This window comes from Podarcis cretensis (assembly GCF_951804945.1).
Source record: "Podarcis cretensis genome assembly, chromosome: 13".
In the NCBI taxonomy this organism is placed as follows: Eukaryota; Metazoa; Chordata; class Lepidosauria; order Squamata; family Lacertidae; genus Podarcis; species Podarcis cretensis.
This window is the reverse complement of record NC_137182.1, coordinates 53,393,060-53,400,074: the sequence shown is the minus strand read 5'-3', so window position 1 is coordinate 53,400,074 and position 7,015 is coordinate 53,393,060. Positions and strand designations below refer to the sequence as shown.

Sequence of the window (7,015 nt, the reverse complement as noted above, 5' to 3'; positions counted from 1 at the left end):
GCCAGCGTGACATCGCTGCTCTGGCGAGCCAGAGCCGCACACGGAAACGCCGTTTACCTTCCCGCTGGTAAGCGGTCCCTATTTATCTACTTGCACCCGGAGGTGCTTTCGAACTGCTAGGTTGGCAGGCGCTGGGACCGAGCAGCGGGAGCGCACCCCGCCTCAGGGATTCGAACCGCCGACCTTTCGATTGGCAAGTCCTAGGCGCTGAGGCTTTAACCCACAGCGCCACCTGCGTCCCACTTCAGTAGCTTAGGGCCTCATCAAACCTAAATCCAGCTCTGTCTAAGAATAGCAGAACTTGGCCGCTGGATCCGGCATACTGTCCACCCAGATGCTTTTTGTGGGAAGCCCACTATCAGGATTCGAACAAAAGAGCAATTCTCTTGCCTCCTGCAGCTTCCAGCAACTGGGATTCAAAAGCTTGGCTTCCTCCAACCATGGAGGCAGAGCGTAGCCATTCTGGGTAGTAGCCATCAAATGGCCCCCTGGATAGCTCAGGTGATTAGAGCATGGGTCTGATGATGCCGAGGTTGCGGGTTCGATCCAGACTTCATATTCCTATATTGTAGGGGGTTGGACTGGATGGGCCCTGTTCTAATTCTACAGTTCTACGATTCCCCTGTGGGACGTGGGTGGCGCTGTTGGTTAAACCACAGAGCCTAGGACTTGCCGATTAGATGGTCAGCGGTTCGAATCCCCGCGACGGGGTGAGCTCCCGTTGCTCGGTCCCTGCTCCTGCCCTCCTAGCAGTTCGAAAGCATGTCAAAAGTGCAAGTAGATGAATAGGTACTGCTCCGGCGGGAAGGTAAACGGCGTTTCTGTGTGCTGCTCTGGTTCGCCAGAAGGGGCTTAGTCCTGCTGGCCACATGACCCAGAAGCTGTACGCTGGCTCCCTTGGCCAGTAAAGCGAGATGAGTGCCGCAACCCCAGAGTCGGCCACGACTAGACCTGATGGTCAGCGGTCCCTTTACCTTTACCTTTACCTTTACCTTTACCTTTACCTTTACCTTTACTATGATTCTCCTGCATGAATTTGTCCAATCCTCTTTTAAAGCCTTCTAGAGCAGTGGCAGGGAGTTCCACAGATTAACTAAGCACTGCGTGAAGAAGGGCTTTATTTTGCCTTTCCTGAATCTGCCAACAGGGAGCTTCATGGGAAATGAAGAGACAACAGGGAGCTTCATGGGATAATTCCCCCCTCCCCTTCTATCCACTTTCATAATGCCATGTATTGTTCTATAACCTTCCATCACTTCTTACTTACCTTTTATCTAAGGGAAATCATTTTAATTTATTGCAATTATTCTTTGCATTTATATTCCACCCTTTTTTTTTACTCCAAGGAGGGGCTCAAATGCCTGGCTCTCCCCTCCTCGCTTAATCCCTGTGAGTTTGATCAGGCAGAGAAACAGCATGAGTGACCTGAAATGTCACTCACTCAGTTTCATGGGCATAGTGGGGATTCGAACCCAGGTCTCCCAGGCCCTAGTCCAGGGGTAGGCAACCTAAGGCCCATGGGCCACAAGCGGCCCACAGGAGTCATTTAACTGGCCCTGAACCAAGCCGCCTGCTCAGTGAGTCCCCGCGCGCTGCGCTAAAGTGGTGCAGCGCAGCACAGGGACTCACTTCCGCAGCACCGGAAATTGTGCCTGTGCAGACGCAGACGTTGGAAATCGCGGCTGTGATCCGGCCCACAGAGGGATCTCCACTGGAGTGAACCGGCCCAGGCGAGGTAAACCTTGCCGACCCCTGTCTGATGCTCTAACCACTGCACGATACTGCCTCCCATTGTAGAACAGCTAATAAAGTAGAATGACGTGTCCAGCATAGATCTGTTGATAATGCACTTCTGTTGCTGTAGTACCCTTGCAGAAAAGAACCACAAATGCACACTCCCCACCACCGAAAAAACACAGAAATCAAACTATACGCCTGATAAAATTAACCACGCAGCTGATCTCTCCAAGGCTCTAGCTGTACCTCTTCCCTTGCTCCTAGGACTTGCTGATCAGAAGGTCGGCAGTTTGAATCCCCGCGACGGGTGAGCTCCCGTTGCTCAGTCCCTGCTCCTGCCAACCTAGCAGTTCGAAAGCACGTCAAAGTGCAAATAGATAAATAGGTACCGCTCTGGCGGGAAGGTAAACGGTGTTTCCGTGCGCTGCTCTGGTTCGCCAGAAGCGGCTTGGTCATGTTGGCCACATGACCCGGAAGCTGTACGCCGGCTCCCTCGGCCAGTAAAGCGAGATGAGCGCCGCAACCCCAGTGTCGTCCGCGACTGGACCTAATGGTTGGGGTCCCTTTACCTTTACCTTTACCTTTACTCACCCTTCCACCAGGAGGCGTTGTCCCGGCCAGCACAGCCGCAGGGGGTGAAATTCTGGACTGGAGTTTTTCTGTCTTCACACTTCCAAGAAATCTGGGTCTTTCGAGCAACTGGCGGAGAATCTGGGCTTCACCCCAGAGGCACCGTCTCGGCCAGGACAAAGTCTCCTCCGCCGGTGTCCTTAAATCATCTTCACTCCTCACCCAATAGACTTCTTCATTTGTGCAACTTTGTTTTTCCAGACGCCACGATCGACGAGGTTGCCTACGTCTGTGTGCTGGGATCTGAGCGATTTGGGTGGACGGACTTGGGCTGCTTCCAAATCCAGGACTCGGACCTGCTTGGAAACATTTTCCTTTGAGGCTTGGGAGCCCAAGGATTTTGTGGGGTTTTTTTTAGTCAATCTTTATTGAGTTAAAATGAATATATCCATACAGGATTTGGAGTTACAAGCTTACAACATCAGAAAGAAAGAAAAGGAAAACGCAAGATAAGGACAAGTGTATAAAAATCAAGGGGAAAAGGAGTGAAAAAACATACGTGATTATGGAATTCCTCAACATTAAGTATTTTGTTAATGCAATGATTGATTATTCACACAATTAGAAATAAAAAGTGCTGCAAACATTTAAAAAGTCTTCCAAGTATTCTCATTGTATTTTATCTGTTATATACATTATACCACACAGTTACCTGTTTCTTGTGATTTTTTATTATACCTCAATTGCCTTATATGAATTTCAAGGATCAGTCTAATTCTGCCAGGAGATTTCTGTTTACACCATAGTTTTTAAAGTATTTATATATTCTCCATTCCTCATAGACTCTCTGTTTTGTCTGACCTCTAACTCTTCCTGTCATCTTTGCCCGAGGATTTTGGGTGGGTGATTGATACGTACGGGCCTGTAAGTTGCCTGGCAACAAGGGAGCGACATCTGTAATCAGCATCGGCTTAGAGCAGCCCACCAGATATGTTGGACTACAACTCCCATCGTCCAGAGTCAGCTTAGCCAATTGTCGTGGATGATGGGAGTTGTAGTCTGACAACATCCAGAAACCCCAGGTTGAAAAACACCAGCTTTGAGAAATCATTGCCCTCCAGAAATTATGGACTACAACTCCTGACATTCTGAGTTAGCTAAGACAATTGCTTTTAAGGAAAGGGCTGGCACTGTTTTTATTTTAATGATCTCTGTGTTTTAATAGATCGCACAATTTGCTGCTTTGCAGGGGGTTGCACTACATAACCCTTGCGTCTCTTCAAACTCTACAATTCTATGATATTTTCTATTAATGTTTGATAATTGATTTTTAATTATCATTTCCCTCCCCCTCTGTTTCTGTTTTAGCTGTAAGCCACCTCGAGTGAGGAGAAAAAGCAGGATATAAATATAATAATAATTGTCACAGGTGATGGGAGTTGTAGTTCAATGACGTCTAGGGACTCAAGAATGAAGAGCACTGACTTAGGGCAGCCTTTGTCAACCTGGTGCTCGCCAGACTATAACTCCCATCATCCATGACGGATGTGCTGCCGGGGATGGTGGGAATTGTAATCCAAAACGTCCAGCGGGCACCAGGTTGGCAAAGGCTGTCTATTTTGCAATGAGAAAACTATCCCTCGGGGCTTTAACAAACCATAGCTTGCTCAGATCAAAATTACAAGCCACCGTCTGGTTCGAAAGCAGCTACCATAAATCGAAATCACGAGTTCATTCCTAACTCTAAATTAACTTCGGCTGCATGTAAAAAGATAAATCAAAACCATTTTCTCCTCCCTGGCAGGGCGAGTTAGTTAAATTCATCGTTAAATGCCAACAGAGGGAGCGTAATAGATAATGTCGAAATCGTTTGTTGATAGCAGGGCCCCTGTAATGGTGACAGGCTTATTAGCGATTTAATAACCAAAAAATGGAGCCTGCAGGCAGGGAATATCTTGCATTTATTGATCTTGTGTAATTCTTGGAAGATTTTTGGTGAAAAAGAAAGGTGTTTTTAAAAAAACAACCCACTTTAAATACTGTAATATTATTTGATGTACACATTAGAAGCAGTGGCTTAAAGAGTCCCTGGCAGATGGTCATAGCTTTATAAAGACTAGGACTAGCTGCCTGAGAAACAGTCTTTATCCAAATGTGATTTGGGTTTTAAACGCAGTGTGAGGTAGTCTCTGTGGGAGTATATTGTGTTTAATTATGGGGTATCAGAGTTTTTAGGGGGTTAACCAGGCTGGGATAGCAGGCTTCTTGGTTTTTGAATGCCTGACGTAGATTTTTTCAATTTCGTCGTTCTGTATGGGACAATGACAATAAAGATTATCGTGTCATATCGTCATCTAACCTCTGTTTAAAATCCTCCAGAACAGGAGAGGCCACCACATTCCAGGGTCATAAAGTAAAGGTAAAGGGACCCCTGACCCTTTAGGGGTCCAGTCGCGGACGACTCTGGGGTTGTGGCGCTCATCTCGCTTTACTGGCTGAGGGAGCTGGCGTACAGCTTCCGGGTCATGTGGCCAGCATGACTAAGCCGCTTCTGGCGAACCAGAGCAGCGCACGGAAACGCCGTTTACCTTCCCGCCGGAGCGGTACCTATTGATCTACTTGCACTTTGACGTGCTTTCGAACTGCTAGGTGGGCAGGAGCAGGGACCAAACAACGGGACCTCACCCCATCGCGGGGATTCGAACCGCCGACCTTCTGATCGGCAAGTCCTAGGCTCTGTGGTTTAACCCACATCGCCACCTGCATCCTAGAATCATAGAAATTGTAGTTTGAAGGGAACCCTGAGGGTCATCTAGATCGAACCCCCTTCGATGCAGGGGTCACAGCGAAACCATCCCTGACACATGGCTCTCCAACCTCTGCTTAAAAACCTCCCCTCTTGTGGGGAGTCTGTTCCACCGTCAAACGGCTCCTACCGTCAGAAAGTTCTTCCTAATGTTAAGTGAGATTGGCCTTTCTTGCAATTTGAGTCCGTTGGTTTGGATCCTGCATCCCAGAGCAGGAGAAAACAAGCTTGCTCCACCTTCCTCACGACAGCCCTTTGGGTATTTTTTTAGATGGCTATCTTCATGAATGGATGGCAGCTGCAGGAATTTTCCCCGCCAGAGTGGTGCATGCTCTGGTTATCTCCCGCCTGGACTACTGCAATGCGCTCTATGTGGGGCTCCCTTTGAAGGTGACCCGGAAACTACAACTAATCCAGAATGCGGCAGCCAGACTGGTGACCGGGAGCGGCTGCCGAGACCACATAAGGACCTACATCGGCTTCCAGGACGTTTCCGAGCACAATTCAAAGTGTTGGTGCTGACCTTGAAAGCCCTAAACGGCCTCAAAGGCCCAGTAGACCTGAAGGAGCGTCTCCACCTCCATCGTTCAGCCCAGACACTGAGCTCCAGCGCCGAGGGCTTTCTGGCGGTTCCTTCACTGCGAGAAGCCAAGTTACAGGGAACCAGGCAGAGGGCCTTCTCGGTAGTGGCATCCGCCCTGTGGAACACCCTCCCACAAGATGTCAAAGAGAAAAACAACTAAATAATAAATTGTTGTTGTTGTTGTTTCCAGGAGAGGGGGAAGTGAATAAAACAGCCCCATTTCTCAGCGGAAAAAAACCCCTCAAAATAGTACCTGCAGATTTTGCCTTATTTCTTGGGTTTTAAAAACTTGCGCTTTTATTAAATATATATATATATATATATATATATATATATATATATATATATGTTGAGAATTTGGGTATTATTGTGTATGAGGCGGGGGGCAAATGATGGGAATTGCAGTCCAAAATGCCCTTTTTTTTTCCTCTGCGCAGTTGTGTGTGTGAATTAACTGCATCTCTGCAGCTGCTGTTTGAGAATGAAAACACCAATCACGGTATTCCTGCGTCATCTTTGACTTTCAAATATCCCAGGAAGCAGCATCGAGGAAACGTTCACCTAGGAGGCCATAGTCTGAATCATCTGAATCAGGCGTGTCAGCTTCATGGGCTAACCTCAGGACTCCTCAGGTCCTGCCCCCTTGAGGTCTAGAAACTTGGAAAGTTGACAGCAGGGCACCAAATTTCACCACCAACAGCTGTTTTATCTGAACGCTTTACAGAATACATGATACACATTCCTCTTCAACCAGGCCTCTGGCGGATTAATTCTATCATAGAATCATAGAATTTTAAGAAGGGACCCTGAAAGTCATTCTGCAATGCGGGAATGTCCTTTTAAATATGGTTTAGAGTGCAGGGGGGCAGGTTATTGGTTTGTTTGCTTGTTCGTTGCCTTTTTATTTTGTCTTTTCGCCACCCGGAGCTCTACGGATGAAAGGTGGTATTCCAATTTAATAAAAACAGAGTTGCCTCTAGAAAAGTCCCGTATGTTCAGAGACTTTGCACCTGTCCATTGGGAGAGATAGGAAGCCCAGAACACCTGTTCTTTAGATGTCCCTTTTATGAAGAGGCACGTAGTAAGATCATGGATCCCCACTGGTGAGGCTCACCGACCTCCCGCAAAAGCAAAAATTTGACCTTTTCCTGTTAGGCAATGATCAGAAGATGACCTGGATGGTTGCCAGATTCTGTGTACAGATCTGTAGGCGCAGACCATCGCCCAACTCAAAATAGTCCAGCATGAAAATCCCCAAACTCGGTTCCATGGGTGACTCTGAGTCAACTGCCTGGGATAGTTTATTGTTGTACATTGTT

The 7,015-nt window shown here is 47.5% G+C and overlaps 1 protein-coding gene across 2 annotated transcripts in view; it reads right to left on the bottom strand.

Moving 5' to 3' along the window:
- LOC307202208 (monocarboxylate transporter 13-like) overlaps positions 1-7,015 on the bottom strand; it is a 148,676-nt gene that overhangs the window by 21,577 nt on the left and 120,084 nt on the right. The gene's annotated exons all lie outside the window — the stretch shown is intronic.